Genomic DNA, 21332 nt, shown 5'->3' on the forward strand with positions numbered 1-21332 from the left:
TCAGTTGATGCATCTTGAGTCTTCGGAGTATGTCGACTAAAAAGTAGGTCACCGTGACCTACTTTTCAATTTATATGACCATAATTAAATATTTCGGGTACTAATTGGTTTGGAATCATCAAACTTTGTCAGTTGATGCATCTTGAGTCTTCGTAGTATGTCTACTGAAAAGTAGGTCACCGTGACCTATTTTTCAATTTATATGACTATAATGAAATATTTCGGGTACTAATTAGCTTAGAAACATCAAACTGTGACATACGTTTGAAATTTTATGGGTATAATTAAATATATCAGGTATTTATTGGCTCAGAATCATCAAATTTTGTCAGTTGATGCATCTTGGGTCCTCAAAGTATGTCATCTAAAAAGTAGGTCACTGTGACGTACTTTTGAAATTTCATGGTTAATTTTAAAAATATTTTAGGTATTAATTGGCGTAGAATCATCAAACTTAGTTGATGCATCTTGGGTCCTCAGAGAATGACAAGTGATAAGAAGGTCACCATGACCTACTCTCATGTACTAATTGGCTTAAAATCATCTTGGGTTCTCGGAGTGATTCATCTAAAAGGTAGGTCATGATGACTTACCTTTGGAATTTCAAGGCTTTGTCTAAATACATGTATACAGGATACTTAGAGGCTTTAAATAGAAGTGATAGGTACAGTTTATCAGAAGAGCGAATCAAGGCCCTTGGGCCTCTTGTTTACACATTTAACTTTCTAGTACACTTCAATCTCGTTCTGTGATTGTTATGCTACATTCAGATAGAGGAGATGGTGGTGTTGCCTCGGATGCAGGGGAATGCATTATAAATGGGATTTGGCTACTGTTAGGGTTTTGGGAACAGGTTATTGTGTTTTCAGTAGAAGGTGGAATGTTAGGTTTTGTTTGATGCAAGGTACGTTTCAGCCACTTTTTCAAAGAAATTAGTGCAACCGCCAATGTTGTAACAATGGCCCATGCTAAAAATCATTCAATACATAAAAAAATTGATAATCTTAAAATCTAATACATGTTTGATTTTGATTTTGTTCAGATTCCAGATACAAAATCTTGAAAACTTTCATCATCATCATATTAAAAATCATTTCTTTCATTAGAATTTCTCAAATCCAGTCCATATATAGTTGTAGTTTTGGGTTTAAATATAAAATCAATGACACCAGCAGATACTGCAATCAAACTAATTAAAATTAAGCCTCAATTTCATTTAATGGGGTGAGGTATCACTAGCACCCCCTCCCCCCCCCCCCCCATTCACAGATACGTGGCTACCCCGCTATGATGATAATAAAGAAAAAAAGTAATATAGGATAGGGGCTCATTATTTATCAATATCCATAAAAATTTTCCCTAGGTTTTGTCCTCGCATTGGCAACTGCTTCTACAAACATTCCAGTACATTAATGAATATTTACAGGTTCCTCTGCAACCGTCGCACCTATCTTTCTTCAAAACAAATAAATCATCCCCTACAGATATGCACGACATGCATGCAAGACTTTGTCTAATGATTTTATTCGTGAAATACTTCTTAAATTGTCTTTTTCTTTTTTATACTTTCATCTGTCGTTTGCTTACTCAGCGATCTCCAGTAAGCATAGCATATCGCTAGTGCTTGGTTCCCGTTCCTTCCAGCCCTGCCGACTTCTTGCCAGTAGGAAAGACATGATTCTTAAACACGCCAGTGAATGATCATCGTTTATTTGAATGCCCATGTCATGGCAATCACAACGTTAGCGAAAAAACATCTAATACCACGTAGTGCAGTTTTTTGAGGGTATTCGAAATGCGATTTTTGCAATCCTCCCTAATAAAAAATTACTACAGTAACATTTCAACTTTGTCATTCAGTAATCCATGTTCTCGTAGTTCATCCTTGTAATGAATGTAGAGGAGAGCTGTAGCACTGACTGATCTATATCTTATATACTAAAAAAAAAACCAAACAAACATATGTATGCCCATATAATTTGGTTCTGCTGATATCTGTTTTATCTAATTGGGTAGAGTAAACGACAGACATTTGATACATATACCAATGACCATTGATGAATAATACCTTTGTTAGATTTCTCTTGAATGCCCTTGTAAAGGTCTCAGTGTTCTGTTCCTTGGTACATTTATAATTAACGTCTTATCAGTCATCTCTTTCGAAGTAATCATTACATAATTTAAATTTGACCGGCGGCATATCCTGGTTTGCTATGAGGCAATCAGCCCTTCCTGTTCACAGCATTAATCCTAGCTCCTCTTTTCAAGGAGCAAGCGGCGGATGTTACCGATGACAGGGGATGCTTACTCTTCCATGGCATCAGATCCCAACTCTGATGTTTTAGATCAACCGGTTTCCGAGTTTATCATTTAATTTTGTACTACATCAAACTTCCCCTATGTTGGCAAAATATTTATTTCATGTTTGCTTTAAGTTGCTCACTGTGGTTACTGTCCCATCAAGCAAGACAACAAAATTAAGAAAAAAAAGAATGGCTTGTTCTTAACTTATGTTTTTCTTAAAACTTTTGTCGGAAATAGAAGGATTTTGCAAAATCTATTGACAACTCGCCTACAGCCCTCCAGTCATGTTTTGAAGGCAATAAACACCATAAAATGTTCTAGGTCCGGGAAATTCTTCGATGTGGAACAGGTATTTGGCATCTATATATTCATTAAAAAAATACTATGAATATTTTTATACGCCCGTCTTTAGACGGGACGTATTATTTTAGGGCGTTCATGTCCGTCCGTCTGTCTGTAAGCTTTTCTCGTGTCCGGCTCATAACTTTAATACGATTAGGTCTAGGATTATCAAACTTTGTCAGCTGATACTTCTTGGGTAAAAGGTGTGTCGCACACTAAAAGTAGGTCGCTCTGACCTTTAATTAAGATGCTATGGCCAAATATGGAAAAATCCTGTCCGGCTCATAACTAGAAAACTATTGGACTCGGATACATCAAACTTGGCCAATTTATGCGTCTTAGGTAGGTGTGTCGCGACCTATTTCAAGGTCACTGTGACCTTTAATTTAAGTGAAATTAAAAAAAAAACCGTCTTTTTACTATTAGATTACACAATCCCAAAAATGCAAAAGTGTGGCAGTATCCTTATTAAAAACATGTTAAATCAAGAAAATACTTATTGTTTTCATTATATACTTTACAGCAATTTATAACAAATGTAATGTTACAAGAGAAATTCCACCTCTCCCAGGGGTGTAATTATCAAGCACTGGTCAAGGAGAATTTGATAATAGAAAATTGCACGTCAAATTAGGGAGAAATTAATGAGTTTAGTGTGAGGAGCTAACTGGTAGAGCATCTCTGATCAAGCAGGTGTTATCTATTATCTCTTGGGAACTGGGCAAAAAGAATCAGCCATGTTGGATTAAATAGTTGGCTAGCCTAACTTTTAAAATGAATTTGTTGAAAAGTAATTAAAACTTATTTGATATTGTATAATAAATTAATTTGATATTGTATAATAAACTAATTTGATATTGTATAATATTATTAAAACTAATTATACTCGGGGGGGGGGGGGGGATATTGGAATGAATTGCAGCTTAAAAGCAGTCTGACATTTAATCTAAAAAAAAATCAAGTATTTAAAAAAATGTTTTAATTATGATAGATAGTCCCTACAAATCTAAGAGTAATGAAGGAACCTTATTAAAAATGTTTCATCAAGATTACACAAGTTTTTTTCTTCTTTTTATAAATCTTTGTAACAAATTAAAAAAAATCCTTGTTCTCAAATTTAATTTCAGAATGACAGAAATACGCATTTTTATTGCACTACAAAGCAGATAGAATGTATAGATCCATTCATCCGTTGGGAGTAATGAGTGAACATGCATCCAATTAAAGTTTAAATAATGAGTTCAGTGTAGGGAGGCTAGCTGTCTCAATCATTTCTTTTAGAGGATCTCTGATCAAGCAGCTCTTATCTGTATACTTTGGGAATTAGACAGAAGAACTGCTTGTCAGTTTATAGCATATGCCATTTGATGGCCAGCCTTTTATTTTTAATATTAATTTGATATAGATTAAGTTGTTAAGACTAAATTGATATTGTTTTATATGATATTTTTATTTAATTTTTTGAAAATATCAACTAATTCAGGGCATCATGTCTCACAAATCTGAAATATGGGGGGGAGGGGGCTGCAGATGGGCATTTGTCAAGCTCTAACACAACCAGTTGAGGATCTATAATGTAATATTTGTCATAATTAATACCTACACCACAGGAGATGTATAAACAAATATTATAAGGAATGGAAAAATCATTGAAATCCTTGTATCAAGGTTGACATGATTTTCTTGCAATCTAGACTGTTTATAACTATTGGAACAATATTTGACGGGCGTATCATGCTGTGGCACTTTATTATACTTTACATTCAATTAGTATTTTTTTTTTACGGATTATAGAATATATAATTAAAAACATACATCCTGTGATTTGATATATCCAGAATGAGTCAAGAACGTAAAAGTTGCATCTATCAAGGGTTATTACGCCCCGCCATGAATATGGCCGGGGCATATATTGTTTGTCATGTCCGTCTTCCGTCCTTCCATCCTTAGTTTCAAAGTAACTTAAATTAGTGTCAAACTTCATATGCTGATACATACTGATGTAAGCTATTCAATATTTTTTTTACCTTGACCTCACTTTTCTCAATTTGTGTTTAACTCAGTTTTAAAGAAACCATTCATAATATTTTTATCAAACTTCATATGCTAATACATACTGATATAACCTTTTCAACTGCATCAAATTATTTTGACCTTGACCTTTCCTTTGACCTTAACTTCATTTATTTCAAATTAGTTTTTAGCTCAGTTTTAAATGAACCATTCAAAATATTTTTAATCAAACTTTATATGCTGATACGTATTTGTGAGAACTATTCAACTGCATCAAAAACGTTTGACTTTGAACCTTCCTGTGACCTTGCCCTCACTTTTCTTACATTTACATTTTGCTTAATTAAAGATATATTTATGCTTATGCACTTGTACATAATTTGGTGAGAATTTATCATCTATATCCAAATTTTAGATTTTAATTTTAAAGAAACTATTCAGGATATTTTCATCATATTTATTACACTTATACAAATTTTCATGTTGTATTACAAATATACCCTCGGCGGGGCATTCATGTCCTATGGACATATTTCTAGTTTTATATTGAAGTCTTGTATTGAAGATTGCAATTATGAGTTAGTTATGAAAATATTTATAATTATAGAGTCTGGTCAAAAAAGCAAGGGAGAGAGAGGAGAGAGGAAAACAGGAAGCATGCGTTTCTTTCAGAAAGATAAGTTTGAAAAATAAAACGTTAATATAAATTAGTAGTAGTAATGTATTTATTCACTTACTATGCTTAGGACAAGAAAGGACACTTGTTTAACGATTTTCTTTGCTTTAACACACAGAGATAACATATAGAGACTTCAAAAAGTTTAATGAAATAAACTTTCTCTCAGACTTGGAAAAGGTTAATTTCCAATCTTTAGATTCACTCTCTAATCCAAATGATACATTAAAAAAAAATTTATTCACTTTTTAATACTGTACTAGACAAACATGCAAAAATAAAAACAAAAAGAGTGAAGTATGATGCAAGACCAAAATGGTTAACCCAAGAAATTCTCGAAGCACAGCATATGCGCAATAACTTCCATAAAAATAGTCTTTGAAAGCTATAGAATATGGCGAAATAAGGTAACATCACTTATCGAAAATGCAAAAGTAAATTATTATAAATCAACTAAAGAGCAAAACAAAAATCCACGCCAGATGTGGGACGCATGAAATAAATTAGCTTCTACTCCACAAAATTATATTCCAACCGCACTGGCACAAAATAATAATGTTACAGAGGATACACAAGAAATTGTAGAGATGTTTAATTCTCATTTTTCAAATATCTCTACTAAACTCCTTGAAGGTGTAAATAAAGAGGAGTGTGACATTAACGGCCTTTTGAATTTTGTACAATCTAAAATGGGTACAAAAATAGTTGGTATCCCGCTTATAAGTCCCGATGAAGTCTTTTACTTACTTAATAAGCTAGACGTTAGTAAATCATCAGGTGTAGATACCATTGGTCCACGTCTATTAAAACTTACTGCACAAATAATACATAAACCTGTGACCCACATAATAAATACTAGTATTACAACTGGTATTTTTCCTAAGAGTTTTAAACTTGCCAAAGTTACACCAGTTTTTAAGAAGGGAAACAAACTAGATCCAAATAACTACAGATCCATTTCTATTTTACCGACATTATCAAAAATTATAGAAAAACATGTGGCAAAATATATCCGATCTCTATTTTCAAACTTTGATCTTTTAATAGAATCTCAATCAGGTTTCAGGGAACTGCACTCATGTCAAACAGCCCTAACAAAAATTACAGATAAATGGTTATATGAAATGGATCAAGGCAAGCTTGTTGGTACTGTCTTTCTTGACTTCAGTAAGGTATTTGACCTAGTAAATCATGAAATTCTTCTTAAAAAGCTACAGTGTTATAATTTTAATGAAATAACAGTGGTTTCGATCATATTTAAGTAACAGACTTCAAAGTGTCCATCTGTCTAACAAACAATCATCTTATCAGCAAGTTACAGCGGGAGTTCCACAGGGATCTATACTAGGGCCTCTTCTGTTTTTACTTTACATTAAGAATCTTCCACTTAATATTAAAAAGCCAAACATAGATTTGTTTGCAGATGATGCCACTCTACATGTCCCCGGCAAAGATTCCCAATCTATTGTAAATGCATTATCAATGGACATTGCTTGTATAGAAAAATGGTGCTCTCAGAATCAAATGGTACTTAATGCTTCAAAAACTAAATGCATGTTAATAGGCACACATCAGAAGAGATCAAAATTCTCAGAGCATGATTTTTCTTTATACATATCAAACCAGAAGCTAGACAACGTAACACATGAGAAGATTCTTGGAGTATATTTAGATAACTCTCTACAGTACAATGTACATATCGACCATGTGTGTAAGTCCCTGTCACATAAAATTTCTACCCTCCGAAGAATTAAAAAGTATCTTTCCACTCAAACACGCAAGCTGTTTTATAATGCATATACCATGCCTACTATTGATTACTGCCTTACAATTTGGGGCAATACATCCCGATCAAATCTTGACAGAGTTCATAAGCTTCAAAAACGTGCTGCAAGGTATATTTTAGATGCTCCCCCTGATGCACCCTCACGACCTCTTTTTGATGAACTTGATTGGCTAACTGTCTATGAACAACTTACTGTAAATAAATATGTATTACTATATAAATCCCTCTTTAATTCTTGCCCTACTTACTTAAATGACTTGTTCCAATTTCAAAGTAATAACCAATACAATCTCCGATTTGAATCTAATGTTGACTTGTGTGTGCCAATTCATAAATGTAAACTTTTTGAAAATTCCTTCCAGTACTCTGGTGCCATGTTATGGAATGATTTACCTGTACATATAAAAATGTCACCAACTCTTAATGCTTTCAAGAAACAAGTAAAACATTATGTAAACCAATGTCAGAATAATTTGTGATTCATATTTGTCTTTGTATATATTTATTATATGTTAGTATGTGTCTAACTATGTTAACTTTGTAATGTTTATTGACAGAAGGCCCTGGGGAAGAATAGTGCTTGCACTAATCAGGTTACCTTCTTTAAATAAAGTATTATTATTATTATTATAATGATCACAGCTGAAGTTTCTAAATACATTGTATTAGGATATCATTTTTATTGATTGCATCTGAAATATTTCAAAACTGTAAATGTGCCTTTATTCAAAAGTAATTAAAAATATATATCTGGGGTTTCCATTTCCTCTGTTAGTATCCGCTGAATATGCTCTGTCATCATTATTTTTAATAAACTCTTTGACATAGCTTCTTGTTCGTGAGTAGTTTTGTGGGTTATTTGAAGTCTCATCTAAGGTTTTAAGAAAGTTCTCCCACCGTGCAATATCTATTTCTGACATCTTATTTATCCAAATCTTCATGTTCTTTCTGAGATTTTTGATGTCAATTTTTTCAAATTTTGCATTCAACACTGTAGGCTGACTTGTTGAAATGCTGATAGTGCCATCCGATCTTTGACTGAAAAAGCTTCCATGTATTACTTTCTAAGAATGATCCACATTTTTTGCGATAAAAAATGTCGACATCCCCGTTTTCCTCAATCAGTCTTGATCTGCAATGAATATAAATGTAGAAATTTTAGTTTGTTTTCCTTTCGAAATTATTAGAGTTTAGATGTAACCTATGTCATATTATTTGTTTTGGAGAGTAAAATAAGTAGTCCAAGCATAGCGCAGTGGTTAGAGCATTTGCTTTAGAGTCGCAGAGTGTGGAGTTCATAACATTAAATGTAACATGATATTAACAATACATACATCGATCAGTATTTTGTGTTTTATTTACTTCCAAAGTGAGAAAACAAGAGGATGTGTTTGTGAAACACTGTTGCAACCGTATGGCAGCTTATAGTGAAGGTTAAAGTTTACTCAAATGTAAGTCAAACTCCAAGGTAAAAAGATCAAAAATGTTGTTATTCAAAGAAAGGACTTGTCCCAACGAATATAACTTTTATGTTGCACATGTGGTTACCGTTTTCTTTACTCAGGTGACCTATTGCTAGTCGTGTGTTAACATTTGAACATTTTCAGCTTCTTCTCTGAAACCACTCAACAAATTCAACCAATTCTGGCATATAACATCTATGGGTGAAGGTATTTACTGTTTATTATATTTTATACTAATTTGTTCCTGTTAAAATGAAAATAATTTACAAAGTCGTTTTTTGGATGTTTCATTTTATTTATGTTTTTCGCTGCATTGTTCCTCTTAATAATATAATACTTTGATTTTTAACATACCTGGTCTGATATTCCAGTCTGATAACTGGGAGTGAGGAGGACAGGCCCAAGTGTCTTGTAGAGATAATTAGCAGGCTTGTCAAGGGGGTACACGGACTTCAAAGAAGGAGGAATAGACATCTGAGGGCCGCTAACCTCCACATAATCTCAGCTAGATGTCCTTCAAACTATGGACGTTAAACAAGTGTAGACCATTCAGTGTATCTTGAAGGTAATCAAAGTAATTAAATTAGGAATTAAAAATGTATCCCCACAACCATAATATATTGATGGTTTTTAAAGCACAGACTGTGTCACTTTAAAAATAGGCAATTTTTACTTTTTAACACCTTTCAGTTTATGGCATGTATTATCATTTTGTTTGTCTAAAACCTTAAAATTTAATTCCTCAATGCCTAATGACTTTCCCTTTAAGTTCCCTGTTAAATTCATGTCTTGCACAATCAAGTGCCTGTAAGTGAACTTTTTTGTATACCAAAAGTTTTACTAGTAAATCATTTCGTAAGTTCTATGGTCGATACAGACCTTGTCAGCAAATAAAGTCTTTCATTAAGTCAGATTCTGACTGATTTTTTTTCACTCCTCCATGGCACCTAATCGAACCTCTAATGTTTTAGATGTCCGCGTTTGCTCTGCTCCTGATTTGTATTGTTTAAATGGACTTTTGATCTTGTTTACTGTTTTGAAAATAGTAAACACTTTCCTTTATTATTTTTGTTGCAACAATCTCACAAACGTCAAGTTCCATTGGGCAGTAACCTTTTCATAGGCTTAAAGGCATATTTTTTTTTTGGGGGGGGGGGGGGGTGTTTCAATATGAAAGCCATGGGACATGAAGTATTTATTGTACCTGTCCCATCATTGTTATAAGTTTTGCCTGATCCCTAAGGTGCAAGCGAAGTAAAAAAACCATTATTCCTCTGTTGCTTTATTTAGTGCTTTGCAGCTCAACAGAGGCGATTCCAGCAATGTACCAGTGTGGCATCTGTCTGCATCATTGCAATCACTACAACTTTCTCTCTATCTGTGATAAAAACCCAGAGGGATTTCCTGTTCGTATTTAGCACTAACCTGCAAAATCTCCGAACATTATGATGGATTTGTCAGTTTTTTTCGGTCATGAATATTAAATACCTCAGAAATTCTATGGACTGCTTTTTCTTTTTTTTTTTTTTAAAAAAAAAAAATTTAAAACCCCGAACTGATACAAAGAAGCACCAATCAAATATGTGTCATTTTTGAACGTGATTATGCCTAAGAATATGGCATCTACATGCATTTCATACACAGCATTTCAATATCAATATATCAATAAGTTATATCCCATAGTTAATTAAATACAAATAAAATTATTACATATTTACCAGAATCTGGATCATTAATGAAGTCAGCTATTTGCTGATCTATTTCACACACAACCTTTCTGCCTTTCCAATTGACTGTGACTTTTGCGGTGGATGAAAAAGGATTAAATTCAATGTTTTCTCTCTCTCTCTCTCTCTATATATATATATATGAAATCTAAAGAAATTCAACTTTATAGTGTTTTTTTAATATGACATACCGTAGGTAAGAACTTAAAATTCTTACATTTCAATTATCTCCCCCTTCCCCTTCATATCTTCTACCCTTTTCCCCTGGACAAAAGTTTGGGTGGGGAAGAGGGAATCTCTGCTCATCTGTGACTGTCAATAAATCTCCGGTAATTTCCACCATATCACTGTAAAATTATTTTGTTAAACTTGGTAACAAATTTGAAACATAAATAACATGCAATTGAAATTAAATAATGAGTAATAAAAAAAATACTATATTTAAATATAGTTTACTATAGTTAACTACACTAAATACTTTGATACTTTAATTTACTATGACACTTTACTCTAGAACTTTTTTTGAAGACTTAGAACCTTAATATTTCTTAAATTACACATCCATGATTTCTTTTTTAAATAATAAGAAATAAACAAGTAATATTTCTTTTTAATATTTAAAAAAAATGCTTGTAAACATTAAAAAACCCCAGAAATTACTATTTTAATTTTGTTCTTCAGAATCTGCTATTCTTTAAGCAGAAAGAGGCACTGAGTGTAAACACTTATCACGTTGTTACCGATTGGGCTGCAAATTTACAAACGTTTGAGAAAAATTCAAAAACTCTGATATTTAAAATTAAAAAACACCAGATGAAATGAAATCAATCAGGTTTCTTTCTTGAGTGAAAAATTCTCGAACTGCACGTAAATTAACATACAATCGATCTTTCTTCTACATTCCCCCCATTTCATCTCCTTTAGCCCGCATTCAAATGACTGGGTTGCTTTTTCATTGCAGTACATATTTCCATAATAATATTTATGGCCAGTTCAATGTCTGTCTTTTTTGCATTTGCTGCACACAATACCACCAGTTTTCCTTAAATACTTCCTGTAAATTATTCCAGCTTCCTCTTGTAGCTCTTTTCTTTTTGTATACCTGTGGGTAGAATATGATACATGTGTAGACACTTGAATGCTGGAACTGTGAAGTATGGGGGTGGTGAGTGTTGAATTTGTAACAACACTGGATGTTGTTGCTGCTGCCCTGAAACAGAAGTGTTCAGAATAACTAAAGGCTGTATTGATTGAGTGGGGACAACATGCTGCACAGATGGAGCAGGTACAGGATCAGAAGGCCGGATCACTGTTCTACATGCCTGCAGTGTTTGGAGGGAAGACAAACTTGTGTGGATTTTCAGCTTCTCCAGAGGACAGGGATGCAAGGTTCTGAAGAGTTGGAGGTTAACTGTCAAAAGCTGTCACTGGCGGATTTGAGAGGATGATCCTTGTTCCACGATGTACCTGTCTTGTTTCTTCTCACGACGATTTTACCTGAAAGTAGAAGTATCTGTGTTTAAGAGAGCATTGGAACAAAGATTCAGCTTCTTTTAGGAATCTTGTCTTCATTTGCATTTAAGAGTGTAACTGGTTTTTATAATGGATGAAAACAAGTACTCAAGACCATCACCTTGTCATACTGATCAATGACCAAATTTGTTTTACTTATATATTAAATGTTCTCTTCAGCTGTTGTATTGCTGTCTAACTAGAGATGTAGCTCCACATTAAAAGTATTTTCATTTACAAAAATGATTATATACGTGAATGTGAATGCAAGAAATGGGAAAATTATCTGCGAGTATACAGTAACAGAAAGTTATGTGACAGATTGTCTTCAGAAGGTGAGGGTGCAATGAGTGATTCTACCAATGTTTGAAAGTTAAAGAAGAGACTAGGCCTATTTCAGATAAAAGAACACTTGACTCCAGTCTTGTGAACAATATCAATAAAAGAAAGGTCTTTAGTAATGAAGATAGTCATGAGAAATCAGACATGTCTTCTGAGAGAACCAATGTGTAGAAAATGATTTACAGATCTTTGTCGGGGAGCTGTCTAAAACAAGCATTCAAGATAATGTACATGCATGTGCTTTTTGCAAGGTTCCAACAAATATCTCCAAACACACGAAACAAGTACACAAAAATTAACCTCAAATGTGAGAAGTAATGGAGTGTTCAGTGGAACTATAAAAAAAAAGAGACTGGGGGGTGTGCTGAGAAATCGTGGTGACAACAGCCATAATGAAAAGTTAACATAGAAGGTAAAAGGCGTTCATTTTGGGACGAAGACAACATAAACAAAACTTGGGGACAAGGACCATGTCCAGGTTGTTTGCAATGGCTGAAGTTAGACATTACCATGTACAAACAAAAGAAGATACGTCCAGCAAAAACCGACATTGAAAAAACAAATAGTAAAGAAATCAAAATAAAAGTGGAGATAACGAACAGTATTCGAGGACAAAAGTCTAACTAAATCGCGCCAACACTACTGCAAACTTGTTTCAATTATAATTTAAAGAACACCAAAAAATAGAAGGTTCCGAACACATTAGAGAGGTCCTATAGCTTGTGTCGGCAGTAGGATTTCAGGGACTGAGTTGGTGTGGTTACCCTTCTCTGTTTATTGTCCTACATGAGAACTTTTTCACAATCAAGCGTTTGTTATGCTTGTAGCCTGATATATTAAATTCATTTGAAGGTTGTACCTTCCAGGTTTAGATTAAGGACTGCGTCATTACAAATTGTGCGCTTGTTCACCTTATATATAATTTGTAGTCGGAAAATATCTCTTCAGAGCTAATGTTTCTTGTTGATTTACCCGACTTTAAATAAATATGTTATTTTCTCTCTTTCTTCACTGTAACATCTTCACTTGTGATAACTTCATCCTAGTTTACATTATCTTCGATGATAGTATTTACTGCTTTACTCGGAAAATTGCGAATGTCGAGCCATATAAATGTATCTTTAAGGTATAGTGGCACTCTACTCTATGTTTGTGATAACCAAAAAATGTATATTTTTACGCAAACTCTGAAAATAAAATTAAAAAGGAAGCGAAGACCCAATTATATCGTAAAATTGTTATAGTATAAGAAAATGATCCTTTCTGTCTTCTTTCTGCGTGTATGCTATAACATACGCAAATAATTTCAATATTTTTGAGATTTTTGCGAATTGCAGATACTTTAATTTTAGATTAAATATGGAAGAAAATTTTGTTATAATCGAGCTTTCATTTGTGAGAGATGATATTCTCCACAAAATGTTTTTTTTTCTTTTTGATGAAAAATACGATGATAACAAACAGTATTCAAGCTCAAAAGTCCATTAAACAATACAGATCAGGAGCAGAGCAAACACATCAGAAGTGGGATCAGGTGCCATGGAGGAGTGAGCATCACCTGACGTCCCGTCACACCCGCCGTGTGCTCCTTTTTATGATCGGGAAAATCTGTCGACAATTCAGTGTGTAAATAATGACCTAACAATTAGTATGAAAAACGTCAGTCAGCAATTGACTTAATCATCTATTGTATGTGAGGCAGTAATGTCTGGTATAGCACACACTTTTGATTCGCAACGAATTTTTTTGTGAAAAACTTGAATAATGGTCACTGTTATCACAAACTTTTCTGTTATCTCACTGACCAAAGTCCTTATTATAAAAACGAAAGAATGAGAAGTGGATGCAAAATTAAACACTGTTCTCACTTTTTTAAAATCTGTTATCTATCTATTTTAACACGAAATTTAAAAAAAATCTTGAATTTAATTTTTAAAAGTATGTTTAAATTAAAGTAAAACTAGTGCTAATTGTAACGGGAACCGTTACAGATGTTCCCCAAACGACTCCCAAATTCTTGTGATGCCCCATTCCATACAAGCTTCATGAATTAGGCATTACTTTTGTAATAAAGATGGACACTTTATTTTAAGGGTATTTTAATTGAAAGCTAATCCGATATAGCAATAGGGTATTAGCCAATCAAATATGCCCACATTTGCTTGCACGTTTTCTACATTTTTCTTATAGTGTCTCACAATAAATACATTTGTGTTAAATATCAAAGAATTTCATTGAAAAATAAAAGAGATTAAACTATTTAAGTATTAGCGCATAAGTATCAGAACTCAACACAAGCGCATGCATGCCGTTGCATTCAAATTTGGTAGTATCATAACGCATGTGCGTGGGTTCATGCTAATTTTACCATGTCATCTAATGTATCATCAAGAAATATAAAAGTTATGGCTTAATTTAGTATATTGGTCATTTCACTCCTAACACGCTCAATATAATCAATATTGATATCATTGTCATCTACAGCAAAGAATACAGTTTGTTCGGCATGCTCCAGGTGCTCTCTTGCCCTCTTCTGGCACCACCAAAATATAAATATGTATAACTATTTATAGGTAAGGAAACTAGTCCTGGTGGGAAATAATTCATCGAATGCTGCACTTTTTCTTGTAATTCTTCTCAAATGATTTGTGGAATGAGATTTGAAAGGCAAAGCACGGATTTGTTTCAAATACTTATGATGCACAGTTAATGTATAAAATATAAAAGATGAACAAAAGCTCTCCAGAACAGAATAAACAAACGGGAAAAGAACAGGTTTAGCTACCTAGGGGCCCATCACCAAGAGTATACGTGCATAAATACTGTAATTAAGAAAATATTACTTGTATACATTTGAATAATTTACCGATGATTAAACTAATTTAAGAATGCAAATAAAGGCTGTATAATTAGAAATGAAACTCACCTACATTTCAGTGTTTCTTTCAGCCCGTTTTTTAATGACTTGACAGCAATAAAAATCGTATTATTTTGGGGGTGGGTTTTTTTTTACATTTTAGTTCTCAAGCTTTGCATCGAAATTAAAGGAATAAATAAATTGTATGATAATAATTAAGACAATAATATTAAACAAGTAGATATTAAATACACTTAAAATTCTTCTTAAATTTATAATAAAATTTTCTTGTTTTTATTTTCTCATTAGTCCACCACAATGACATCCTCATCCTCCCCCTCCTCTTCCTTGTCTGAACCAGTTCCAGCGGTTGACTCAACCCCCTCCATGTTGGAAGTAAATATATTTTCTTCAAGACTCTCGTCCAAGATTCCCTCAGAATCCTCTTCTCCAAAAGAATGTAATTGACTCAGCAGTATCTTCTTTGAGTACACTGAAAATAAAGGATAGAAAATAAATGTGAAGAAAGAAGAGACTCAGAGGTCTTATTGATCATCTGAATTTTATAAGCCTCTCAGGTTATGGGTATGGCATGCCAAATTCACAAAAATGAACTAAACATAATTTGACACCTAATAAACTTATCGATTGTTGACATCGGATTCATACAAAAATAAATCCTACCACTTGTCATGCCCAAACAAAGGCTGGCTAAAATTTTAAATATCTGCATGAGTAGTTGCTGAGAAAACTGCAACAGAAATTTGGTAGGGACAGACGCATATATAAACAGGAAGTTGAAATTGGATTCACACAAAAATGAATTCCACCATATGGCACGCCTTTAAAAAAGGAGTACTGTAAAATTTCAAGCATCTGCGATTAGTATTAGTGGAGAAAACTGCGACGAAAAATTGAACAGACAGACAGTAAGACACACACAGACACACAAGGTTAATACAGTATATCCCCCTTTCCTTCGGAGCAGGGCTATAATGAATCGTTTACTCTAGTTTATTTTTTATAAACTACAGTTTACAATCAAAAAAGCTAGTTTAAAAATGTCGTCTAATTTCTTTTAATTTGGCATGCCACATAGTAAGCACCACCTGGTATGGAACTTTTTTTCTCATAAAGTAAACTCTGTAACAAATACAACTTGCTCAGTGATTAGTATATTCATGGGAACAGTTTGGCTTTCAGTAGAAAAAAAAATATCAAAGATTAAAGCATTCTAAATGTATGACAAGTTGAACCACATCTTGTGTCTTCAGCCTTAAAGGGGGGGGGGGTTTCGAAATTTTGGCAGAAGTTAAAAAAAATGTACTTGTTTTAGTCATGTAAACATATGCATGATAAGTAAAGAAGATTTAATGAGGTATCTCATTAAAGAAAATATTACAGAAGATTTAATGAGATATCTGACCAACATACCACTTTGAACCATAGGTAAAGATTTTTACATTTTTGGTAAAGGGCTCACTGCTTATAATAATCATTTCAGCAGTTGACTGCTAAAATTAAAAGCTGACACAATTTAATACATGTTGTTACTTTTTACATGCAAAGTACTTTAAATTTAATGACTGTTGGCTCTCTGAAGCTGTCAGTCTCATTAAAGTTTTAGGTACCTTTAGCCTCCAATACTTGGTTTACTACATAAATATTGGATTTCAGTCCAGAAACTGACTCATCCAAAGGGTGGTTACAGACATCACAGTCATCAGCTTCTGGGTGTAGCTCAGTGGCATTATTGATATCCCTGAATGGAAGTCTTTCACAAAATGAACTACGGTACTTATCCTGCATTCGATAATTTGAAGTAAATGATATTCTTGTTGTAGAGAAACACGTCCGTTGGTAGGAACTTTGCTTAGATTTTTGGTTTCCTAGCTTCCTCTCTTTGCAAAGTAAAAAAGATGGTAAGATGAATACAGCGACAAAGGGTTGAATTGCATGTAATACATTTATGTCCATCTAGAGTCTGCTATATTAAACCATAGCCTTTGCTTGAATGTATCAGGAACAGGTCTTCTTTCAATTTTACGAGGACCTAAAAATTAAGGAAAGGAGGTCCATGAGCCACATAACTCAGCGGAGCACTTTGGCTAGGAAAGAGCAGAAATCAGTCATTTTTAAAAAGTTTACATACATGCTTACTCTTAAGTTTCAGCTTTTCTGGCCAAGTGGTTCTTGAGAAGATTTTTTAAAGACATACCCAGTATATGGATAGATCAGGGTCAAAGGTTAAGACAGTAGGGAGAAAGTGAAATATGTAAAAAAAAAAAAAAAAAAAAAAAAAAAGAAGAAAAAAAAGAAGGCAATTTCACTACATTTCTCCCCGTTTTATTCAACAGGTTTAAATTATATATACTTATACATAGAATACATTAATGATACTTTAAACATATTTTATACAATAAAACCAATACTCTGCAATAATTCGGTCGGAAAGGAATCCAGACCTATAACTTTGCAGAAAGTGAGTAATCAATATGAGACATTCCACATGAACTTAGTCGGAAGATAATCCAGACCTGTAATTCTGCGGTAATTGTCTTCGATACATATCATCTGAAACTTATAGAGGCGACGGCTATTCTTAACTGTCTCCTTCAGAAGGTACTGCACGTTGACTTGTTGTTTTGATGCAACTTCAGTAGCAACGTCACCAATGAACGCTGGTGAGTTCCTCCTCCTGGTTTCATATATGGGGAGTCTGTTTCCAGAAGCAAGCGACTCATTGGAACAGATTGTGGACCGGCAATTTAACCAGCAGTAAAGTTCGCCACAGCACCCAAGAATCCAAAGTAGACGTTTGAGCAGCTATCCACCATTCCTTGACTAACTCTGCATCGCCCATGAAGCAATGAAGATGTAAAGGTTGGTCTGGATCACACGATTTCCTCAGTAACTGAATAAAGCGTGCGTGTACACCCATCCCAATCCTGTCAGCGGCAATTCCACGCAAGTGAAGAACTAGGACTTTATCGTTACGAGTCAACTTAAGCACTTGGCGGGAAACTTCGTCTTGATGTCTCTAAAGCTTCACAGGGACAGTTCTGTCTAGCCCGTTCTAACCTAATGCCACAACATATGGACTAACCAACAAGTTCTTCATAAGGAGGAATCTATCAGGTTTCAACTCATCAACATGCTCGGGGTGAACTCCTATAGCCATCCTCCAAGGTCCACACATATCTACAAGCTCTGGGTGTGTTGATGGTTCACTATAGACAGCAACTCCTCCTGTAACTGTAACGCCAAGGTTAGGACGTAGATCACTGGAATAGGAGTAAGACAGCAAATCCTCCATAGATCTTCCTGGCGAACATTTCCATATGCGGGAACAAGTCCGATCAAGATGGAAAATGACTGTCGAAAGCGTCAAACATGGTAGATGTCTGAGAACTGCAAATCTCATGAACAATACATGGTTGTACAGTATTACTCTTAGATACTGGTAGTGGTTCCCTAGGGACGTCAACATCAGACCCGTAACTGACATCTATAACTGTAAGTTCATCTTCCGTCGACGAGTCAACAACCGGAACTTCTCAGTATCTTGACTAATAGTAATATCCCCTGTGGCACGTCCCTGTGTACGAAATTCTTCGCGTTGAATGGACTGGAAACGTGACAACAGTACTACCAAACACCTCCAGTGGAAAAGAGCTGCTGGTGAGTTAAGTGGTGTCAATGTAAAACCCTCAGGTGGCTCCAACCATCTTGGTGCACACACAATCTTCGCATATATACAACTGTATCAGAATGAAGAGTGGTGACCGGGGTAAGCATTCCCGAGCGATTTAAATAATCCATTGCAGAGAGTAAGTCGGCACCATGTCCTAGAACGCTTCTTGCTAGACTCGTCTAAGTAGCGCAACGGTCTTATGTCACTGAAAATCTTAGGAAGATGACTGTGCTGAACATGACGCTTAATCTTCCCTTTCTTCCTGCCACAGTCTGGAAATGGACATTTCTGGAAAAAAGGTGGTTGACGTTAGGTAGATCTACCGTCAATGGAAGATCTGGGTCAAGTCTTGGCCGTTTGGCGGACTGCTCTGTTTCCCTGATATCTGTTTGCTGGACTCTGCGTGAAGAATAGTTTCCAGATGGTTTAACAGGTACAGTCTTTGAACGTAATGAAGACCTGACTGGCTTGGATACGGTGGTAAGCTTATGACGATCCTGATCCGCCGTGTCATGTGCTACGGATAGTTCCGCCGCTTCATGGTATGATATATGGGGAGGAAATATTTCCTCACACTCCTCTCCCATCACCATTGGCTTCTCCGAAGTAAAGGGTTCCATAGCATTCTCACGTACCACTTCAAGATCTGGATTGGACAGCCATCTTATATCCACACACATAGATGATGAAGTGGCTGATGAAACAGTTGTTGATGGAGGCCTCCTTTTCCTCAGTGGTCTGCATCTGCGTGACCGTGATGGAAGATTCTCGTCAACCCACCTCTCTGGGCAAAGTATTGTGGCAGCTTCATGTCGTGTCGCCTCAATCCATCTACTCTCTCCCACATCCCTCGCCAACCGGTATTGTTGGATAATTACTTCGCAAATAGTACGATAAAAAGTTCCATCATTCAGAAGGGCTGAGTCATAAACTAACCTCTTCGGATCAACCAGACTTCTGTTGGCGGTTTTCCTTCTAACAAAGTCGACGTAATGCTCTCCTCTGTCCTGGCGAAGTGTGGGCTTTTCCAATTTCCAAGATTGATATGAATACAAAGACTATATGAATACAAAGACTATACTCAATAATATAAATACATAAATATGGGGGTATGATATACATAAAGACAGACAGACAGGGTAATCCAGAAGGATTTATATATATATTAATTAAAGTGACATGATCCTGGTCTTATAAGATAGTCCAGTTCTTCATCAACTGTAATAAAATTAATAACATAAGTACACTGATCTATCAGCATTGCAAATGACAAGCATATAACATTTTACTGTATAGACAGAACCATATGTTATTTTAAAGATTAGCAATGTCTCACTAGCAGTCACATTCCGTCCATAAATAAAAGGATAACTTTTCCGCGTAATTTTTATCTATGTTAACACAGGAACCATGAAACCAGTTTCGGCATTCATCGCACTGAATCATAAAGGAACCCGTATCCGGTCCATGACAGATACAAAACTGATTATCAGCCCTAGTATCTGATGGAGTTGTGCTCAAGTGCTTACGGATCCACTAGGGAATTTCCCGATCTTTGCACAATTTAATTCGGTCACGATCCATGGTAATGATTTTCCCACGTAGTTTAACCTTGTAAATATACAGTTTTTCCATTATGACTCCCGGTCCTTTCCATGATGGACTTAGTTTGCGGCACTTACCTTTAACTGTTGCAGTATCAAGAACGTAAACAATATCTCCAACTTTGTAACAATGTACTAAAGCCCTGAGATCATAATCACGTTTCATGATACCCTGTGTTGTTTGTAGAGAATTTCTGGCTACTTCATGAGCTGTGCTAGTATTGTCCATTATTGATCCGCATCTTGGAAATGTCCATTTTTGTGGACCGGGAACATTAAGTCTACAGGTTGAGTTACTTCTCGGCCTAACATCAGCATATTTGGGGTGAAGCCGGTGCTACGGTTGATACAGGACCTAAGTGCCCCAGCTATTTGTGGAATCCATTCATCCCACTCACTGGGTGTTTTGGAGACGAAACATCTGACCGCATCCATTAGAGTCCTGTTAAACCTTTCGACTTGAACATTGGCTGATGCACGGAAAGGAGTGGTCTGTGTTTTATAGATTTGAAGTATTTCACAAATATCTGTAAACAGCTGACTTGTGAAATTAGTCCCTTGATCTGTAAACATTTGGAAGGGATACCCAAATCTAGTAAAGAATTCATTAATGGAGGCTTTTGCAGTTACCATGGCAGTCTGAGATGGTAAGGGAATACACTCAACCCACTTTGTAAATTGATCCATTATCAGAATGTACGAGTTATTATTTTTAGTAACTGGCAATGGTCATAGAAAATCCGAATGAACTCTCTCCATTGGTACTCCTGCGTGGTACTGGATTAGATTACATCTTGCATGTCTGGTTGTTTGTTTCTATTACAGACAGCACAAGAACAACATAATTCTGAATGTCCACTGTCATGGAATACCAGTAAAACCGCTCCTTCAATTCGCCCAGAGTCCTCACTATTCCTTGATGACCTGCAGCAGGAATATCATGGCACAAGCTCATGACTTCCACTCGCATGGTTTTAGGAAGCACCAGGACTCTGTTATTTTCCTCAACCTT

The 21332-nt window shown here is 35.1% G+C and overlaps 1 pseudogene; it reads right to left on the minus strand.

Annotated features, from left to right (window-relative positions):
• Positions 1–17512: 17512 nt before the first annotated feature.
• On the minus strand, positions 17513–20549 carry LOC133199951 (uncharacterized; annotated as a pseudogene).
• Positions 20550–21332: the final 783 nt, after the last annotated feature.

The sequence above is a fragment of the Saccostrea echinata genome, unplaced genomic scaffold (assembly GCF_033153115.1).
Source record: "Saccostrea echinata isolate AGI-Se365-2 ecotype Australia unplaced genomic scaffold, CSIRO_AGI_Sech_v1 ptg000036l, whole genome shotgun sequence".
Classification (NCBI taxonomy): domain Eukaryota; kingdom Metazoa; phylum Mollusca; class Bivalvia; order Ostreida; family Ostreidae; genus Saccostrea; species Saccostrea echinata.